General features: G+C 47.4%; 1 pseudogene; it reads left to right on the top strand.

The window, feature by feature from the left end:
- Window positions 1-23,404, top strand: part of LOC115127809 (rho GTPase-activating protein 24-like) — a 44,691-nt pseudogene that overhangs the window by 19,521 nt on the left and 1,766 nt on the right.

The following is a 23,404-nucleotide window of genomic DNA, read 5'->3' as shown; positions in this document are numbered from 1 at the left end:
AGTATGATTGGGACCAGTGGACTGTAAACACAGGGTTTGGTCAGTATGATTGGGACCAGTGGACTGTAAACACAGGGTTTGGTCAGTATGATTGGGACCAGTGGACTGTAAACACAGGGTTTGGTCAGTATGATTGGGACCAGTGGACTGTAAACACAGGGTTTGGTCAGTATGATTGGGACCAGTGGACTGTAAACACAGGGTTTGGTCAGTATGATTGGGACCAGTGGACTGTAAACACAGGGTTTGGTCAGTATGATTGGGACCAGTGGACTGTAAACACAGGGTTTGGTCAGTATGATTGGGACCAGTGGACTGTAAACACAGGGTTTGGATTGGGACCAGTGGACTGTAAACACAGGGTTTGGTCAGTATGATTGGGACCAGTGGACTGTAAACACAGGGTTTGGTCAGTATGATTGGGACCAGTGGACTGTAAACACAGGGTTTGGTCAGTATGATTGGACCAGTGGACTGTAAACACAGGGTTTGGTCAGTATGATTGGGACCAGTGGACTGTAAACACAGGGTTTGGTCAGTATGATTGGGACCAGTGGACTGTAAACACAGGGTTTGGATTGGGACCAGTGACTGTAAACACAGGGTTTGGTCAGTATGATTGGGATCAGTGGACTGTAAACACAGGGTTTGGTCAGTATGATTGGGACCAGTGGACTGTAAACACAGGGTTTGGTCAGTATGATTGGGATCAGTGGACTGTAAACACAGGGTTTGGTCAGTATGATTGGGACCAGTGGACTGTAAACACAGGGTTTGGTCAATATGATTGGGACCAGTGGACTGTAAACACAGGGTTTGGTCAGTATGATTGGGACCAGTGGACTGTAAACACAGGGTTTGGTCAGTATGATTGGGACCAGTGGACTGTAAACACAGGGTTTGGTCAGTATGATTGGGACCAGTGGACTGTAAACACAGGGTTTGGTCAGTATGATTGGGACCAGTGGACTGTAAACACAGGGTTTGGTCAGTATGATTGGGACCAGTGGACTGTAAACACAGGGTTTGGTCAGTATGATTGGGATCAGTGGACTGTAAACACAGGGTTTGGTCAGTATGATTGGGATCAGTGGACTGTAAACACAGGGTTTGGTCAGTATGATTGGGACCAGTGGACTGTAAACACAGGGTTTGGTCAGTATGATTGGGACCAGTGGACTGTAAACACAGGGTTTGGTCAGTATGATTGGGACCAGTGGACTGTAAACACAGGGTTTGGTCAGTATGATTGGGACCAGTGGACTGTAAACACAGGGTTTGGTCAGTATGATTGGGACCAGTGGACTGTAAACACAGGGTTTGGTCAGTATGATTGGGACCAGTGGACTGTAAACACAGGGTTTGGTCAGTATGATTGGGACCAGTGGACTGTAAACACAGGGTTTGGTCAGTATGATTGGGACCAGTGGACTGTAAACACAGGGTTTGGTCAGTATGATTGGGACCAGTGGACTGTAAACACAGGGTTTGGTCAGTATGATTGGGACCAGTGGACTGTAAACACAGGGTTTGGTCAGTATGATTGGGACCAGTGGACTGTAAACACAGGGTTTGGTCAGTATGATTGGGATCAGTGGACTGTAAACACAGGGTTTGGTCAGTATGATTGGGACCAGTGGACTGTAAACACAGGGTTTGGTCAGTATGATTGGGACCAGTGGACTGTAAACACAGGGTTTGGTCAGTATGATTGGGACCAGTGGACTGTAAACACAGGGTTTGGTCAGTATGATTGGGACCAGTGGACTGTAAACACAGGGTTTGGTCAGTATGATTGGGACCAGTGGACTGTAAACACAGGGTTTGGATTGGGACCAGTGGACTGTAAACACAGGGTTTGGTCAGTATGATTGGGACCAGTGGACTGTAAACACAGGGTTTGGTCAGTATGATTGGGACCAGTGGACTGTAAACACAGGGTTTGGATTCAGTGGACTGTAAACACAGGGTTTGGATTGGGACCAGTGGACTGTAAACACAGGGTTTGGTCAGTATGATTGGTACCAGTGGACTGTAAACACAGGGTTTGGTCAATATGATTGGGACCAGTAGACTGTAAACACAGGGTTTGGTCAATATGATTGGGACCAGTAGACTGTAAACACAGGGTTTGGTCAGTATGATTGGACCAGTGGACTGTAAACACAGGGTTTGGTCAGTATGATTGGGACCAGTGGACTGTAAACACAGGGTTTGGTCAGTATGATTGGGACCAGTGGACTGTAAACACAGGGTTTGGATTGGGACCAGTGACTGTAAACACAGGGTTTGGTCAGTATGATTGGGACCAGTGGACTGTAAACACAGGGTTTGGTCAGTATGATTGGGACCAGTGGACTGTAAACACAGGGTTTGGTCAGTATGATTGGGACCAGTGGACTGTAAACACAGGGTTTTGTCAGTATGATTGGGACCAGTGGACTGTAAACACAGGGTTTGGTCAATATGATTGGGACCAGTGACTGTAAACACAGGGTTTGGTCAGTATGATTGGGACCAGTGGACTGTAAACACAGGGTTTGGTCAGTATGATTGGGACCAGTGACTGTAAACACAGGGTTTGGTCAGTATGCTTGGGACCAGTGGACTGTAAACACAGGGTTTGGATTGGGACCAGTGGACTGTAAACAAAGGGTTTTGTCAGTATGATTGGGACCAGTGGACTGTAAACACAGGGTTTGGTCAGTATGATTGGGACCAGTGGACTGTAAACACAGGGTTTGGTCAGTATGATTGGGACCAGTGGACTGTAAACACAGGGTTTGGTCAGTATGATTGGGACCAGTGGACTGTAAACACAGGGTTTGGTCAGTATGATTGGGACCAGTGGACTGTAAACACAGGGTTTGGTCAGTATGATTGGGACCAGTGGACTGTAAACACAGGGTTTGGTCAGTATGATTGGGACCAGTGGACTGTAAACACAGGGTTTGGTCAGTATGATTGGGACCAGTGGACTGTAAACACAGGGTTTGGTCAGTATGATTGGGACCAGTGGACTGTAAACACAGGGTTTGGTCAGTATGATTGGGACCAGTGGACTGTAAACACAGGGTTTGGTCAGTATGATTGGGACCAGTGGACTGTAAACACAGGGTTTGGTCAGTATGATTGGGACCAGTGGACTGTAAACACAGGGTTTGGTCAGTATGATTGGGACCAGTGGACTGTAAACACAGGGTTTGGTCAGTATGATTGGGACCAGTGGACTGTAAACACAGGGTTTGGTCAGTATGATTGGGACCAGTGGACTGTAAACACAGGGTTTGGTCAGTATGATTGGGACCAGTGGACTGTAAACACAGGGTTTGGTCAGTATGATTGGGACCAGTGGACTGTAAACACAGGGTTTGGTCAGTATGATTGGGACCAGTGGACTGTAAACACAGGGTTTGGTCAGTATGATTGGGACCAGTGGACTGTAAACACAGGGTTTGGTCAGTATGATTGGGACCAGTGGACTGTAAACACAGGGTTTGGTCAGTATGATTGGGACCAGTGGACTGTAAACACAGGGTTTGGTCAGTATGATTGGGACCAGTGGACTGTAAACACAGGGTTTGGTCAGTATGATTGGGACCAGTGGACTGTAAACACAGGGTTTGGTCAATATGATTGGGACCAGTGGACTGTAAACACAGGGTTTGGTCGGTATGATTGGGACCAGTGGACTGTAAACACAGGGTTTGGATTGGGACCAGTGGACTGTAAACACAGGGTTTGGTCAGTATGATTGGGACCAGTGGACTGTAAACACAGGGTTTGGTCAGTATGATTGGGACCAGTGGACTGTAAACACAGGGTTTGGTCAGTATGATTGGGACCAGTGGACTGTAAACACAGGGTTTGGTCAGTATGATTGGGACCAGTGGACTGTAAACACAGGGTTTGGTCAGTATGATTGGGACCAGTGGACTGTAAACACAGGGTTTGGTCAGTATGATTGGGACCAGTGGACTGTAAACACAGGGTTTGGTCAGTATGATTGGGACCAGTGGACTGTAAACACAGGGTTTGGTCAGTATGATTGGGACCAGTGGACTGTAAACACAGGGTTTGGTCAGTATGATTGGGACCAGTGGACTGTAAACACAGGGTTTGGTCAGTATGATTGGGACCAGTGGACTGTAAACACAGGGTTTGGTCAGTATGATTGGGACCAGTGGACTGTAAACACAGGGTTTGGTCAGTATGATTGGGACCAGTGGACTGTAAACACAGGGTTTGGTCAGTATGATTGGGACCAGTGGACTGTAAACACAGGGTTTGGTCAGTATGATTGGGACCAGTGGACTGTAAACACAGGGTTTGGTCAATATGATTGGGACCAGTGGACAGTGGTATGATTGGGAAACACAGGGTTTGGTCAGTATGATTGGGACCAGTGGACTGTAAACACAGGGTTTGGTCAGTATGATTGGGACCAGTGGACTGTAAACACAGGGTTTGGTCAGTATGATTGGGACCAGTGGACTGTAAACACAGGGTTTGGTCAGTATGATTGGGACCAGTGGACTGTAAACACAGGGTTTGGTCAGTATGATTGGGACCAGTGGACTGTAAACACAGGGTTTGGTCAGTATGATTGGGACCAGTGGACTGTAAACACAGGGTTTGGTCAGTATGATTGGGACCAGTGGACTGTAAACACAGGGTTTGGTCAGTATGATTGGGACCAGTGGACTGTAAACACAGGGTTTGGTCATATGATTGGGACCAGTGGACTGTAAACACAGGGTTTGGTCAGTATGATTGGGACCAGTGGACTGTAAACACAGGGTTTGGTCAGTATGATTGGGACCAGTGGACTGTAAACACAGGGTTTGGTCAGTATGATTGGGACCAGTGGACTGTAAACACAGGGTTTTGTATGATTGGGACCAGTGGACTGTAAACACAGGGTTTGGTCAGTATGATTGGGACCAGTGGACTGTAAACACAGGGTTTGGTCAGTATGATTGGGACCAGTGGACTGTAAACACAGGGTTTGGTCAGTATGATTGGGACCAGTGGACTGTAAACACAGGGTCAGTATGATTGGGACCAGTGGACTGTAAACACAGGGTTTGGAGTATGATTGGGACCAGTGGACTGTAAACACAGGGTTTGGTCAGTATGATTGGGACCAGTGGACTGTAAACACAGGGTTTGGTCAGTATGATTGGGACCAGTGGACTGTAAACACAGGGTTTGGTCAGTATGATTGGGACCAGTGGACTGTAAACACAGGGTTTGGTCAGTATGATTGGGACCAGTGGACTGTAAACACAGGGTTTGGTCAGTATGATTGGGACCAGTGGACTGTAAACACAGGGTTTGGTCAGTATGATTGGGACCAGTGGACTGTAAACACAGGGTTTGGTCAGTATGATTGGGACCAGAGGACTGTAAACACAGGGTTTGGTCAGTATGATTGGGACCAGTGGACTGTAAACACAGGGTTTGGTCAGTATGATTGGGACCAGTGGACTGTAAACACAGGGTTTGGGGTGTATGATTGGGACCAGTGGACTGTAAACACAGGGTTTGGTCAGTATGATTGGGACCAGTGGACTGTAAACACAGGGTTTGGTCAGTATGATTGGGACCAGTGGACTGTAAACACAGGGTTTGGTCAGTATGATTGGGACCAGTGGACTGTAAACACAGGGTTTGGTCAGTATGATTGGGACCAGTGGACTGTAAACACAGGGTTTGGTCAGTATGATTGGGACCAGTGGACTGTAAACACAGGGTTTGGTCAGTATGATTGGGACCAGTGGACTGTAAACACAGGGTTTGGTCAGTATGATTGGGACCAGTGGACTGTAAACACAGGGTTTGGTCAGTATGATTGGGACCAGTGGACTGTAAACACAGGGTTTGGGTATGATTGGGTCAGTATGATTGGGACCAGTGGACTGTAAACACAGGGTTTGGTCAGTATGATTGGGACCAGTGGACTGTAAACACAGGGTTTGGTCAGTATGATTGGGACCAGTGGACTGTAAACACAGGGTTTGGTCAGTATGATTGGGATCAGTGGACTGTAAACACAGGGTTTGGTCAGTATGATTGGGACCAGTGGACTGTAAACACAGGGTTTGGTCAGTATGATTGGGACCAGTGGACTGTAAACACAGGGTTTGGTCAGTATGATTGGGACCAGTGGACTGTAAACACAGGGTTTGGTCAGTATGATTGGGACCAGTGGACTGTAAACACAGGGTTTGGTCAGTATGATTGGGACCAGTGGACTGTAAACACAGGGTTTGGTCAGTATGATTGGGACCAGTGGACTGTAAACACAGGGTTTGGTCAGTATGATTGGGACCAGTGGACTGTAAACACAGGGTTTGGTCAGTATGATTGGGACCAGTGGACTGTAAACACAGGGTTTGGTCAGTATGATTGGGACCAGTGGACTGTAAACACAGGGTTTGGTCAGTATGATTGGGACCAGTGGACTGTAAACACAGGGTTTGGTCAGTATGATTGGGACCAGTGGACTGTAAACACAGGGTTTGGTCAGTATGATTGGGACCAGTGGACTGTAAACACAGGGTTTGGTCAGTATGATTGGGACCAGTGGACTGTAAACACAGGGTTTGGTCAGTATGATTGGGACCAGTGGACTGTAAACACAGGGTTTGGTCAGTATGATTGGGACCAGTGGACTGTAAACACAGGGTTTGGTCAGTATGATTGGGACCAGTGGACTGTAAACACAGGGTTTGGTCAGTATGATTGGGACCAGTGGACTGTAAACACAGGGTTTGGTCAGTATGATTGGGACCAGTGGACTGTAAACACAGGGTTTGGTCAGTATGATTGGGACCAGTGGACTGTAAACACAGGGTTTGGTCAGTATGATTGGGACCAGTGGACTGTAAACACAGGGTTTGGATTGGGACCAGTGGACTGTAAACACAGGGTTTGGATTGGGACCAGTGGACTGTAAACACAGGGTTTGGTCAGTATGATTGGTACCAGTGGACTGTAAACACAGGGTTTGGTCAGTATGATTGGACCAGTGGACTGTAAACACAGGGTTTGGTCAGTATGATTGGGACCAGTGGACTGTAAACACAGGGTTTGGTCAGTATGATTGGGACCAGTGGACTGTAAACACAGGGTTTGGATTGGGACCAGTACTGATTGGGACCAGTGGACTGTAAACACAGGGTTTGGTCAGTATGATTGGGACCAGTGGACTGTAAACACAGGGTTTGGTCAGTATGATTGGGACCAGTGGACTGTAAACACAGGGTTTGGTCAGTATGATTGGGACCAGTGGACTGTAAACACAGGGTTTGGTCAGTATGATTGGGACCAGTGGACTGTAAACACAGGGTTTGGTCAGTATGATTGGGACCAGTGGACTGTAAACACAGGGTTTGGTCAGTATGATTGGGACCAGTGGACTGTAAACACAGGGTTTGGTCAGTATGATTGGGACAGTGGACTGTAAACCAGTGGACTGTAAACACAGGGTTTGGTCAGTATGATTGGGACCAGTGGACTGTAAACACAGGGTTTGGTCAGTATGATTGGGACCAGTGGACTGTAAACACAGGGTTTGGTCAGTATGATTGGGACCAGTGGACTGTAAACACAGGGTTTGGTCAGTATGATTGGGACCAGTGGACTGTAAACACAGGGTTTGGTCAGTATGATTGGGACCAGTGGACTGTAAACACAGGGTTTGGTCAGTATGATTGGGACCAGTGGACTGTAAACACAGGGTTTGGTCAGTATGATTGGGACCAGTGGACTGTAAACACAGGGTTTGGTCAGTATGATTGGGACCAGTGGACTGTAAACACAGGGTTTGGTCAGTATGATTGGGACCAGTGGACTGTAAACACAGGGTTTGGTCAGTATGATTGGGACCAGTGGACTGTAAACACAGGGTTTGGTCAGTATGATTGGGACCAGTGGACTGTAAACACAGGGTTTGGTCAGTATGATTGGGACCAGTGGACTGTAAACACAGGGTTTGGTCAGTATGATTGGGACCAGTGGACTGTAAACACAGGGTTTGGTCAGTATGATTGGGACCAGTGGACTGTAAACACAGGGTTTGGTCAGTATGATTGGGACCAGTGGACTGTAAACACAGGGTTTGGTCAGTATGATTGGGACCAGTGGACTGTAAACACAGGGTTTGGTCAGTATGATTGGGACCAGTGGACTGTAAACACAGGGTTTGGTCAGTATGATTGGGACCAGTGGACTGTAAACACAGGGTTTGGTCAGTATGATTGGGACCAGTGGACTGTAAACACAGGGTTTGGTCAGTATGATTGGGACCAGTGGACTGTAAACACAGGTTTGGTCATTGGACCAGTGGACTGTAAACATAGGGTTTGGTCAGTATGATTGGGATCAGTGGACTGTAAACACAGGGTTTGGTAAGTATGATTTGGACCAGTGGACTGTAAACACAGGGTTTGGTCAGTATGATTGGGACCAGTGACTGTAAACACAGGGTTTGGTCAGTATGATTGGGACCAGTGGACTGTAAACACAGGGTTTGGTCAGTATGATTGGGACCAGTGGACTGTAAACACAGGGTTTTTGGTTGGGATGATTGGACTGTAAACACAGTTTGGTCTGTAAACACAGGGTGGACTGTAAACACAGGGTTTGGTCAGTATGATTGGGACCAGTGGACTGTAAACACAGGGTTTGGTCAGTATGATTGGGACCAGTGGACTGTAAACACAGGGTTTGGTCAGTATGATTGGGACCAGTGGACTGTAAACACAGGGTTTGGTCAGTATGATTGGGACCAGTGGACTGTAAACACAGGGTTTGGTCAGTATGATTGGGACCAGTGGACTGTAAACACAGGGTTTGGTCAGTATGATTGGGACCAGTGGACTGTAAACACAGGGTTTGGTCAGTATGATTGGGACCAGTGGACTGTAAACAACGGGTTTGGTCAGTATGATTGGGACCAGTGGACTGTAAACACAGGGTTTGGTCAGTATGATTGGGACCAGTGGACTGTAAAACAACGGGTTTGGTCAGTATGATTGGGACCAGTGGACTGTAAACACAGGGTTTGGTCAGTATGATTGGGACCAGTGGACTGTAAACACAGGGTTTGGTCAGTATGATTGGGACCAGTGGACTGTAAACACAGGGTTTGGTCAGTATGATTGGGACCAGTGGACTGTAAACACAGGGTTTGGATTGGGACCAGTGGACTGTAAACACAGGGTTTGGTCAGTATGATTGGGACCAGTGGACTGTAAACACAGGGTTTGGTCAGTATGATTGGGACCAGTGGACTGTAAACACAGGGTTTGGTCAGTATGATTGGGACCAGTGGACTGTAAACACAGGGTTTGGTCAATATGATTGGGACCAGTGGACTGTAAACACAGGGTTTGGTCAGTATGATTGGGACCAGTGGACTGTAAACACAGGGTTTGGTCAGTATGATTGGGACCAGTGGACTGTAAACACAGGGTTTGGTCAGTATGATTGGGACCAGTGGACTGTAAACACAGGGTTTGGTCAGTATGATTGGGACCAGTGGACTGTAAACACAGGGTTTGGTCAGTATGATTGGGACCAGTGGACTGTAAACACAGGGTTTGGTCAGTATGATTGGGACCAGTGGACTGTAAACACAGGGTTTGGTCAGTATGATTGGGACCAGTGGACTGTAAACACAGGGTTTGGTCAGTATGATTGGGACCAGTGGACTGTAAACACAGGGTTTGGTCAGTATGATTGGGACCAGTGGACTGTAAACACAGGGTTTGGTCAGTATGATTGGGACCAGTGGACTGTAAACACAGGGTTTGGTCAGTATGATTGGGACCAGTGGACTGTAAACACAGGGTTTGGTCAGTATGATTGGGACCAGTGGACTGTAAACACAGGGTTTGGTCAGTATGATTGGGACCAGTGGACTGTAAACACAGGGTTTGGTCAGTATGATTGGGACCAGTGGACTGTAAACACAGGGTTTGGTCAGTATGATTGGGACCAGTGGACTGTAAACACAGGGTTTGGTCAGTATGATTGGGACCAGTGGACTGTAAACACAGGGTTTGGTCAGTATGATTGGGACCAGTGGACTGTAAACACAGGGTTTGGTCAGTATGATTGGGACCAGTGGACTGTAAACACAGGGTTTGGTCAGTATGATTGGGACCAGTGGACTGTAAACACAGGGTTTGGTCAGTATGATTGGGACCAGTGGACTGTAAACACAGGGTTTGGTCAGTATGATTGGGACCAGTGGACTGTAAACACAGGGTTTGGTCAGTATGATTGGGACCAGTGGACTGTAAACACAGGGTTTGGTCAGTATGATTGGGACCAGTGGACTGTAAACACAGGGTTTGGTCAGTATGATTGGGACCAGTGGACTGTAAACACAGGGTTTGGTCAGTATGATTGGGACCAGTGGACTGTAAACACAGGGTTTGGTCAGTATGATTGGGATCAGTGGACTGTAAACACAGGGTTTGGTCAGTATGATTGGGACCAGTGGACTGTAAACACAGGGTTTGGTCAGTATGATTGGGACCAGTGGACTGTAAACACAGGGTTTGGTCAGTATGATTGGGACCAGTGGACTGTAAACACAGGGTTTGGTCAGTATGATTGGGACCAGTGGACTGTAAACACAGGGTTTGGTCAGTATGATTGGGACCAGTGGACTGTAAACACAGGGTTTGGTCAGTATGATTGGGATTGGGACTGTAAACACAGGGTTTGGTCAGTATGATTGGGACCAGTGGACTGTAAACACAGGGTTTGGTCAGTATGATTGGGACCAGTGGACTGTAAACACAGGGTTTGGTCAGTATGATTGGGACCAGTGGACTGTAAACACAGGGTTTGGTCAGTATGATTGGGACCAGTGGACTGTAAACACAGGGTTTGGTCAGTATGATTGGGACCAGTGGACTGTAAACACAGGGTTTGGTCAGTATGATTGGGACCAGTGGACTGTAAACACAGGGTTTGGTCAGTATGATTGGGACCAGTGGACTGTAAACACAGGGTTTGGTCAGTATGATTGGGACCAGTGGACTGTAAACACAGGGTTTGGTCAGTATGATTGGGACCAGTGGACTGTAAACACAGGGTTTGGTCAGTATGATTGGGACCAGTGGACTGTAAACACAGGGTTTGGTCAGTATGATTGGGACCAGTGGACTGTAAACACAGGGTTTGGTCAGTATGATTGGGACCAGTGGACTGTAAACACAGGGTTTGGTCAGTATGATTGGGACCAGTGGACTGTAAACACAGGGTTTGGTCAGTATGATTGGGACCAGTGGACTGTAAACACAGGGTTTGGTCAGTATGATTGGGACCAGTGGACTGTAAACACAGGGTTTGGTCAGTATGATTGGGACCAGTGGACTGTAAACACAGGGTTTGGTCAGTATGATTGGGACCAGTGGACTGTAAACACAGGGTTTGGTCAGTATGATTGGGACCAGTGGACTGTAAACACAGGGTTTGGTCAGTATGATTGGGACCAGTGGACTGTAAACACAGGGTTTGGTCAGTATGATTGGGACCAGTGGACTGTAAACACAGGGTTTGGTCAGTATGATTGGGACCAGTGGACTGTAAACACAGGGTTTTGGTCAGTGGACTGTAAACACAGGGTTTTGATTGGGACCAGTGGACTGTAAACACAGGGTTTGGATGATTGGGACCAGTGGACTGTAAACACAGGGTTTGGTCAGTATGATTGGGACCAGTGGACTGTAAACACAGGGTTTGGTCAGTATGATTGGGACCAGTGGACTGTAAACACAGGGTTTGGTCAGTATGATTGGACCAGTGGACTGTAAACACAGGGTTTGGTCAGTATGATTGGGACCAGTGGACTGTAAACACAGGGTTTGGTCAGTATGATTGGGACCAGTGGACTGTAAACACAGGGTTTGGTCAGTTGATTGGGACCAGTGACTGTAAACACAGGGTTTGGTCAGTATGATTGGGATCAGTGGACTGTAAACACAGGGTTTGGTCAGTATGATTGGGACCAGTGGACTGTAAACACAGGGTTTGGTCAGTATGATTGGGACCAGTGGACTGTAAACACAGGGTTTGGTCAGTATGATTGGGACCAGTGGACTGTAAACACAGGGTTTGGTCAGTATGATTGGGACCAGTGGACTGTAAACACAGGGTTTGGTCAGTATGATTGGGACCAGTGGACTGTAAACACAGGGTTTGGTCAGTATGATTGGGACCAGTGGACTGTAAACACAGGGTTTGGTCAGTATGATTGGGACCAGTGGACTGTAAACACAGGGTTTGGTCAGTATGATTGGGACCAGTGGACTGTAAACACAGGGTTTGGTCAGTATGATTGGGACCAGTGGACTGTAAACACAGGGTTTGGTCAGTATGATTGGGACCAGTGGACTGTAAACACAGGGTTTGGTCAGTATGATTGGGACCAGTGGACTGTAAACACAGGGTTTGGTCAGTATGATTGGGACCAGTGGACTGTAAACACAGGGTTTGGTCAGTATGATTGGGACCAGTGGACTGTAAACACAGGGTTTGGTCAGTATGATTGGGACCAGTGGACTGTAAACACATTGGGACCAGTGGACTGTAAACACAGGGTTTGGTCAGTATGATTGGGACCAGTGGACTGTAAACACAGGGTTTGGTCAATATGATTGGGACCAGTGGACTGTAAACACAGGGTTTGGTCAGTATGATTGGGACCAGTGGACTGTAAACACAGGGTTTGGTCAGTATGATTGGGACCAGTGGACTGTAAACACAGGGTTTGGTCAGTATGATTGGGACCAGTGGACTGTAAACACAGGGTTTGGTCAGTATGATTGGGACCAGTGGACTGTAAACACAGGGTTTGGTCAGTATGATTGGGACCAGTGACTGTAAACACAGGGTTTGGTCAGTATGATTGGGACCTGGACTGTAAACAGTGGACTGTAAACACAGGGTTTGGTCAGTATGATTGGGACCAGTGGACTGTAAACACAGGGTTTGGTCAGTATGATTGGGACCAGTGGACTGTAAACACAGGGTTTGGTCAGTATGATTGGGACCAGTGGACTGTAAACACAGGGTTTGGTCAGTATGATTGGGACCAGTGGACTGTAAACACAGGGTTTGGTCAGTATGATTGGGATCAGTGGACTGTAAACACAGGGTTTGGTCAGTATGATTGGGACCAGTGGACTGTAAACACAGGGTTTGGTCAGTTGATTGGGACCAGTGGACTGTAAACACAGGGTTTGGTCAGTATGATTGGGACCAGTGGACTGTAAACACAGGGTTTGGTCAATATGATTGGGACCAGTGGACTGTAAACACAGGGTTTGGTCAGTATGATTGGGACCAGTGGACTGTAAACACAGGGTTTGGTCAGTATGATTGGGACCAGTGGACTGTAAACACAGGGTTTGGTCAGTATGATTGGGACCAGTGGACTGTAAACACAGGGTTTGGTCAGTATGATTGGGACCAGTGGACTGTAAACACAGGGTTTGGATTGGGACCAGTGGACTGTAAACACAGGGTTTGGTCAGTATGATTGGGACCAGTGGACTGTAAACACAGGGTTTGGTCAGTATGATTGGGACCAGTGGACTGTAAACACAGGGTTTGGTCAGTATGATTGGGACCAGTGGACTGTAAACACAGGGTTTGGTCAGTATGATTGGGACCAGTGGACTGTAAACACAGGGTTTGGTCAATATGATTGGGACCAGTGGACTGTAAACACAGGGTTTGGTCAGTATGATTGGGACCAGTGGACTGTAAACACAGGGTTTGGTCAGTATGATTGGGACCAGTGGACTGTAAACACAGGGTTTGGTCAGTATGATTGGGACCAGTGGACTGTAAACACAGGGTTTGGTCAGTATGATTGGGACCAGTGGACTGTAAACACAGGGTTTGGTCAGTATGATTGGGATCAGTGGACTGTAAACACAGGGTTTGGTCAGTATGATTGGGACCAGTGGACTGTAAACACAGGGTTTGGTCAGTATGATTGGGACCAGTGGACTGTAAACAACGGGTTTGGTCAGTATGATTGGGACCAGTGGACTGTAAACACAGGGTTTGGTCAGTATGATTGGGACCAGTGGACTGTAAACACAGGGTTTGGTCAGTATGATTGGGACCAGTGGACTGTAAACACAGGGTTTGGTCAGTATGATTGGGACCAGTGGACTGTAAACACAGGGTTTGGTCAGTATGATTGGGACCAGTGGACTGTAAACACAGGGTTTGGTCAGTATGATTGGGACCAGTGGACTGTAAACACAGGGTTTGGTCAGTATGATTGGGACCAGTGGACTGTAAACACAGGGTTTGGTCAGTATGATTGGGACCAGTGGACTGTAAACACAGGGTTTGGTCAGTATGATTGGGACCAGTGGACTGTAAACACAGGGTTTGGTCAGTATGATTGGGACCAGTGGACTGTAAACACAGGGTTTGTCAATATGATTGGGACCAGTGGACTGTAAACACAGGGTTTGGTCAGTATGATTGGGACCAGTGGACTGTAAACACAGGGTTTGGTCAGTATGATTGGGACCAGTGGACTGTAAACACAGGGTTTGGTCAGTATGATTGGGACCAGTGGACTGTAAACACAGGGTTTGGTCAGTATGATTGGGACCAGTGGACTGTAAACACAGGGTTTGGTCAGTATGATTGGGACCAGTGGACTGTAAACACAGGGTTTGGTCAGTATGATTGGGACCAGTGGACTGTAAACACAGGGTTTGGTCAGTATGATTGGGACCAGTGGACTGTAAACACAGGGTTTGGTCAGTATGATTGGGACCAGTGGACTGTAAACACAGGGTTTGGTCAGTATGATTGGGAGGGTTTGGTCAGTGGACTGTAAACACAGGGTTTGGTCAGTATGATTGGGACCAGTGGACTGTAAACACAGGGTTTGGTCAATATGATTGGGACCAGTGGACTGTAAACACAGGGTTTGGTCAGTATGATTGGGACCAGTGGACTGTAAACACAGGGTTTGGTCAGTATGATTGGGACCAGTGGACTGTAAACACAGGGTTTGGTCAGTATGATTGGGACCAGTGGACTGTAAACACAGGGTTTGGTCAGTATGATTGGGACCAGTGGACTGTAAACACAGGGTTTGGTCAATATGATTGGGACCAGTAGACTGTAAACACAGGGTTTGGTCAGTATGATTGGACCAGTGGACTGTAAACACAGGGTTTGGTCAGTATGATTGGGACCAGTGGACTGTAAACACAGGGTTTGGTCAGTATGATTGGGACCAGTGGACTGTAAACACAGGGTTTGGTCAGTATGATTGGGACCAGTGGACTGTAAACACAGGGTTTGGATTGGGACCAGTGACTGTAAACACAGGGTTTGGTCAGTATGATTGGGATCAGTGGACTGTAAACACAGGGTTTGGTCAGTATGATTGGGACCAGTGGACTGTAAACACAGGGTTTGGTCAGTATGATTGGGACCAGTGGACTGTAAACACAGGGTTTGGTCAGTATGATTGGGACCAGTGGACTGTAAACACAGGGTTTGGTCAGTATGATTGGGACCAGTGGACTGTAAACACAGGGTTTGGTCAGTATGATTGGGACCAGTGGACTGTAAACACAGGGTTTGGTCAGTATGATTGGGACCAGTGGACTGTAAACACAGGGTTTGGTCAGTATGATTGGGACCAGTGGACTGTAAACACAGGGTTTGGTCAGTATGATTGGGACCAGTGGACTGTAAACACAGGGTTTGGTCAGTATGATTGGGACCAGTGGACTGTAAACACAGGGTTTGGTCAGTATGATTGGGACCAGTGGACTGTAAACACAGGGTTTGGTCAGTATGATTGGGATCAGTGGACTGTAAACACAGGGTTTGGTCAGTATGATTGGGATCAGTGGACTGTAAACATAGGGTTTGGTCAGTATGATTGGGATCAGTGGACTGTAAACACAGGGTTTGGTAAGTATGATTGGGACCAGTGGACTGTAAACACAGGGTTTGGTCAGTATGATTGGGACCAGTGGACTGTAAACACAGGGTTTGGTCAGTATGATTGGGACCAGTGGACTGTAAACACAGGGTTTGGTCAGTATGATTGGGACCAGTGGACTGTAAACACAGGGTTTGGTCAGTATGATTGGGACCAGTGGACTGTAAACACAGGGTTTGGTCAGTATGATTGGGACCAGTGGACTGTAAACACAGGGTTTGGTCAGTATGATTGGGACCAGTGGACTGTAAACACAGGGTTTGGTCAGTATGATTGGGACCAGTGGACTGTAAACACAGGGTTTGGTCAATATGATTGGGACCAGTGGACTGTAAACACAGGGTTTGGTCGGTATGATTGGGACCAGTGGACTGTAAACACAGGGTTTGGATTGGGACCAGTGGACTGTAAACACAGGGTTTGGTCAGTATGATTGGTACCAGTGGACTGTAAACACAGGGTTTGGTCAATATGATTGGGACCAGTAGACTGTAAACACAGGGTTTGGTCAATATGATTGGGACCAGTAGACTGTAAACACAGGGTTTGGTCAGTATGATTGGACCAGTGGACTGTAAACACAGGGTTTGGTCAGTATGATTGGGACCAGTGGACTGTAAACACAGGGTTTGGTCAGTATGATTGGGACCAGTGGACTGTAAACACAGGGTTTGGTCAGTATGATTGGGACCAGTGGACTGTAAACACAGGGTTTGGTCAGTATGATTGGGACCAGTGGACTGTAAACACAGGGTTTGGTCAGTATGATTGGGACCAGTGGACTGTAAACACAGGGTTTGGTCAGTATGATTGGGACCAGTGGACTGTAAACACAGGGTTTGGTCAGTATGATTGGGACCAGTGGACTGTAAACACAGGGTTTGGTCAATATGATTGGGACCAGTGGACTGTAAACACAGGGTTTGGTCAGTATGATTGGGACCAGTGGACTGTAAACACAGGGTTTGGTCAGTATGATTGGGACCAGTGGACTGTAAACACAGGGTTTGGTCAGTATGATTGGGACCAGTGGACTGTAAACACAGGGTTTGGTCAGTATGATTGGGACCAGTGGACTGTAAACACAGGGTTTGGTCAATATGATTGGGACCAGTAGACTGTAAACACAGGGTTTGGTCAATATGATTGGGACCAGTAGACTGTAAACACAGGGTTTGGTCAGTATGATTGGACCAGTGGACTGTAAACACAGGGTTTGGTCAGTATGATTGGGACCAGTGGACTGTAAACACAGGGTTTGGTCAGTATGATTGGGACCAGTGGACTGTAAACACAGGGTTTGGATTGGGACCAGTGACTGTAAACACAGGGTTTGGTCAGTATGATTGGGATCAGTGGACTGTAAACACAGGGTTTGGTCAGTATGATTGGGACCAGTGGACTGTAAACACAGGGTTTGGTCAGTATGATTGGGATCAGTGGACTGTAAACACAGGGTTTGGTCAGTATGATTGGGACCAGTGGACTGTAAACACAGGGTTTGGTCAATATGATTGGGACCAGTGAACTGTAAACACAGGGTTTGGTCAGTATGATTGGGACCAGTGGACTGTAAACACAGGGTTTGGTCAGTATGATTGGGACCAGTGGTCTGTAAACACAGGGTTTGGTCAGTATGATTGGGACCAGTGGACTGTAAACACAGGGTTTGGTCAGTATGATTGGGACCAGTGGACTGTAAACACAGGGTTTGGTCAATATGATTGGGACCAGTGGACTGTAAACACAGGGTTTGGTCAGTATGATTGGGACCAGTGGACTGTAAACACAGGGTTTGGTCAGTATGATTGGGACCAGTGGACTGTAAACACAGGGTTTGGTCAGTATGATTGGGACCAGTGGACTGTAAACACAGGGTTTGGTCAGTATGATTGGGACCAGTGGACTGTAAACACAGGGGTTGGTCAGTATGATTGGGACCAGTGGACTGTAAACACAGGGTTTGGTCAGTATGATTGGGACCAGTGGACTGTAAACACAGGGTTTGGTCAGTATGATTGGGACCAGTGGACTGTAAACACAGGGTTTGGTCAGTATGATTGGGACCAGTGGACTGTAAACACAGGGTTTGGTCAGTATGATTGGGACCAGTGGACTGTAAACACAGGGTTTGGTCAGTATGATTGGGACCAGTGGACTGTAAACACAGGGTTTGGTCAGTATGATTGGGACCAGTGGACTGTAAACACAGGGTTTGGTCAGTATGATTGGGACCAGTGGACTGTAAACACAGGGTTTGGTCAGTATGATTGGGATCAGTGGACTGTAAACACAGGGTTTGGTAAGTATGATTGGGACCAGTGGACTGTAAACACAGGGTTTGGTCAGTATGATTGGGACCAGTGGACTGTAAACACAGGGTTTGGTCAGTATGATTGGGACCAGTGGACTGTAAACACAGGGTTTGGTCAGTATGATTGGGACCAGTGGACTGTAAACACAGGGTTTGGTCAGTATGATTGGGACCAGTGGACTGTAAACACAGGGTTTGGTCAGTATGATTGGGACCAGTGGACTGTAAACACAGGGTTTGGTCAGTATGATTGGGATCAGTGGACTGTAAACACAGGGTTTGGTCACAGGGTTTGATTGGGACCAGTGGACTGTAAACACAGGGTTTGGTCAGTATGATTGGGACCAGTGGACTGTAAACACAGGGTTTGGTCAGTATGATTGGGACCAGTGGACTGTAAACACAGGGTTTGGTCAGTATGATTGGGACCAGTGGACTGTAAACACAGGGTTTGGTCAGTATGATTGGGACCAGTGGACTGTAAACACAGGGTTTGGTCAGTATGATTGGGACCAGTGGACTGTAAACACAGGGTTTGGTCAGTATGATTGGGACCAGTGGACTGTAAACACAGGTTTGGTCAGTATGATTGGGACCAGTGGACTGTAAACACAGGGTTTGGTCAGTATGATTGGGACCAGTGGACTGTAAACACAGGGTTTGGTCAGTATGATTGGGACCAGTGGACTGTAAACACAGGGTTTGGTCAGTATGATTGGGACCAGTGGACTGTAAACACAGGGTTTGGTCAGTATGATTGGGACCAGTGGACTGTAAACACAGGGTTTGGTCAGTATGATTGGGACCAGTGGACTGTAAACACAGGGTTTGGTCAGTATGATTGGGACCAGTGGACTGTAAACACAGGGTTTGGTCAGTATGATTGGGACCAGTGGACTGTAAACACAGGGTTTGGTCAGTATGATTGGGACCAGTGGACTGTAAACACAGGGTTTGGTCAGTATGATTGGGACCAGTGGACTGTAAACACAGGGTTTGGTCAGTATGATTGGGACCAGTGGACTGTAAACACAGGGTTTGGTCAGTATGATTGGGACCAGTGGACTGTAAACACAGGGTTTGGTCAGTATGATTGGGACCAGTGGACTGTAAACACAGGGTTTGGTCAGTATGATTGGGACCAGTGGACTGTAAACACAGGGTTTGGTCAGTATGATTGGGACCAGTGGACTGTAAACACAGGGTTTGGTCAGTATGATTGGGACCAGTGGACTGTAAACACAGGGTTTGGTCAGTATGATTGGGACCAGTGGACTGTAAACACAGGGTTTGGTCAGTATGATTGGGACCAGTGGACTGTAAACACAGGGTTTGGTCAGTATGATTGGGACCAGTGGACTGTAAACACAGGGTTTGGTCAGTATGATTGGGACCAGTGGACTGTAAACACAGGGTTTGGTCAGTATGATTGGGACCAGTGGACTGTAAACACAGGGTTTGGTCAGTATGATTGGGACCAGTGGACTGTAAACACAGGGTTTGGTCAGTATGATTGGGACCAGTGGACTGTAAACACAGGGTTTGGTCAGTATGATTGGGACCAGTGGACTGTAAACACAGGGTTTGGTCAGTATGATTGGGACCAGTGGACTGTAAACACAGGGTTTGGTCAGTATGATTGGGACCAGTGGACTGTAAACACAGGGTTTGGTCAGTATGATTGGGACCAGTGGACTGTAAACACAGGGTTTGGTCAGTATGATTGGGACCAGTGGACTGTAAACACAGGGTTTGGTCAGTATGATTGGGACCAGTGGACTGTAAACACAGGGTTTGGTCAGTATGATTGGGACCAGTGGACTGTAAACACAGGGTTTGGTCAGTATGATTGGGACCAGTGGACTGTAAACACAGGGTTTGGTCAGTATGATTGGGACCAGTGGACTGTAAACACAGGGTTTGGTCAGTATGATTGGGACCAGTGGACTGTAAACACAGGGTTTGGTCAGTATGATTGGGACCAGTGGACTGTAAACACAGGGTTTGGTCAGTATGATTGGGACCAGTGGACTGTAAACACAGGGTTTGGTCAGTATGATTGGGACCAGTGGACTGTAAACACAGGGTTTGGTCAGTATGATTGGGACCAGTGGACTGTAAACACAGGGTTTGGTCAGTATGATTGGGACCAGTGGACTGTAAACACAGGGTTTGGTCAGTATGATTGGGACCAGTGGACTGTAAACACAGGGTTTGGTCAGTATGATTGGGACCAGTGGACTGTAAACACAGGGTTTGGTCAGTATGATTGGGACCAGTGGACTGTAAACACAGGGTTTGGTCAGTATGATTGGGACCAGTGGTTAAACACAGGGGTCAGTATGATTGGGACCAGTGGACTGTAAACACAGGGTTTGGTCAGTATGATTGGGACCAGTGGACTGTAAACACAGGGTTTGGTCAGTATGATTGGGACCAGTGGACTGTAAACACAGGGTTTGGTCTGTAAGTATGATTGGGACCAGTGGACTGTAAACACAGGGTTTGGTCAGTATGATTGGGACCAGTGGACTGTAAACACAGGGTTTGGTCACACAGGGTTTGATTGGGACCAGTGGACTGTAAACACAGGGTTTGGTCAGTATGATTGGGACCAGTGGACTGTAAACACAGGGTTTGGTCAGTATGATTGGGACCAGTGGACTGTAAACATTGGGACCAGTGGACTGGGTTTGGTCAGTATGATTGGGATCAGTGGACTGTAAACACAGGGTTTGGTCAGTATGATTGGGACCAGTGGACTGTAAACACAGGGTTTGGTCAGTATGATTGGGACCAGTGGACTGTAAACACAGGGTTTGGTCAGTATGATTGGGACCAGTGGACTGTAAACACAGGGTTTGGTCAGTATGATTGGGACCAGTGGACTGTAAACACAGGGTTTGGTCAGTATGATTGGGACCAGTGGACTGTAAACACAGGGTTTGGTCAGTATGATTGGGACCAGTGGACTGTAAACACAGGGTTTGGTCAGTATGATTGGGACCAGTGGACTGTAAACACAGGGTTTGGTCAGTATGATTGGGACCAGTGGACTGTAAACACAGGGTTTGGTCAGTATGATTGGGACCAGTGGACTGTAAACACAGGGTTTGGTCAGTATGATTGGGACCAGTGGACTGTAAACACAGGGTTTGGTCAGTATGATTGGGACCAGTGGACTGTAAACACAGGGTTTGGTCAGTATGATTGGGACCAGTGGACTGTAAACACAGGGTTTGGTCAGTATGATTGGGACCAGTGGACTGTAAACACAGGGTTTGGTCAGTATGATTGGGACCAGTGGACTGTAAACACAGGGTTTGGTCAGTATGATTGGGACCAGTTTGGACTGTAAACACAGGGTTTGGTCAGTATGATTGGGACCAGTGGACTGTAAACACAGGGATTTGACTGTAAACACAGGGTTTGGTCAGTATGATTGGGACCAGTGGACTGTAAACACAGGGTTTGGTCAGTATGATTGGGACCAGTGGACTGTAAACACAGGGTTTGGTCAGTATGATTGGGACCAGTGGACTGTAAACACAGGGTTTGGTCAGTATGATTGGGACCAGTGGACTGTAAACACAGGGTTTGGTCAGTATGATTGGGACCAGTGGACTGTAAACACAGGGTTTGGTCAGTATGATTGGGACCAGTGGACTGTAAACACAGGGTTTGGTCAGTATGATTGGGACCAGTGGACTGTAAACACAGGGTTTGGTCAGTATGATTGGGACCAGTGGACTGTAAACACAGGGTTTGGTCAGTATGATTGGGATCAGTGGACTGTAAACACAGGGTTTGGTCAGTATGATTGGGACCAGTGGACTGTAAACACAGGGTTTGGTCAGTATGATTGGGTAAACACAGGGTTTGGTCAGTATGATTGGGATCAGTGGACTGTAAACACAGGGTTTGGTCAGTATGATTGGGACCAGTGGACTGTAAACACAGGGTTTGGTCAGTATGATTGGGACCAGTGGACTGTAAACACAGGGTTTGGTCAGTATGATTGGGACCAGTGGACTGTAAACACAGGGTTTGGTCAGTATGATTGGGACCAGTGGACTGTAAACACAGGGTTTGGTCAGTATGATTGGGACCAGTGGACTGTAAACACAGGGTTTGGTCAGTATGATTGGGACCAGTGGACTGTAAACACAGGGTTTGGTCAGTATGATTGGGACCAGTGGACTGTAAACACAGGGTTTGGTCAGTATGATTGGGACCAGTGGACTGTAAACACAGGGTTTGGTCAGTATGATTGGGACCAGTGGACTGTAAACACAGGGTTTGGTCAGTATGATTGGGACCAGTGGACTGTAAACACAGGGTTTGGTCAGTATGATTGGGACCAGTGGACTGTAAACACAGGGTTTGGTCAGTATGATTGGACCAGTGGACTGTAAACACAGGGTTTGGTCAGTATGATTGGGACCAGAGGACTGTAAACACAGGGTTTGGTCAGTATGATTGGGGACTGTAAACACAGTGGACTGTAAACACAGGGTTTGGTCAGTATGATTGGGACCAGTGGACTGTAAACACAGGGTTTGGGGTGTATGATTGGGACCAGTGGACTGTAAACACAGGGTTTGGTCAGTATGATTGGGACCAGTGGACTGTAAACACAGGGGTTGGTCAGTATGATTGGGACCAGTGGACTGTAAACACAGGGTTTGGTCAGTATGATTGGGACCAGTGGACTGTAAACACAGGGTTTGGTCAGTATGATTGGGACCAGTGGACTGTAAACACAGGGTTTGGTCAGTATGATTGGGACCAGTGGACTGTAAACACAGGGTTTGGTCAGTATGATTGGGACCAGTGGACTGTAAACACAGGGTTTGGTCAGTATGATTGGGACCAGTGGACTGTAAACACAGGGTTTGGTCAGTATGATTGGGACCAGTGGACTGTAAACACAGGGTTTGGTCAGTATGATTGGGACCAGTGGACTGTAAACACAGGGTTTGGTCAGTATGATTGGGACCAGTGGACTGTAAACACAGGGTTTGGTCAGTATGATTGGGACCAGTGGACTGTAAACACAGGGTTTGGTCAGT

Source organism: Oncorhynchus nerka, linkage group LG19 (genome assembly GCF_034236695.1).
Source record: "Oncorhynchus nerka isolate Pitt River linkage group LG19, Oner_Uvic_2.0, whole genome shotgun sequence".
Taxonomy (NCBI): domain Eukaryota; kingdom Metazoa; phylum Chordata; class Actinopteri; order Salmoniformes; family Salmonidae; genus Oncorhynchus; species Oncorhynchus nerka.
Note: the sequence above shows the minus strand (reverse complement) of the source record. Positions and strands in the feature narration are given on the sequence as shown.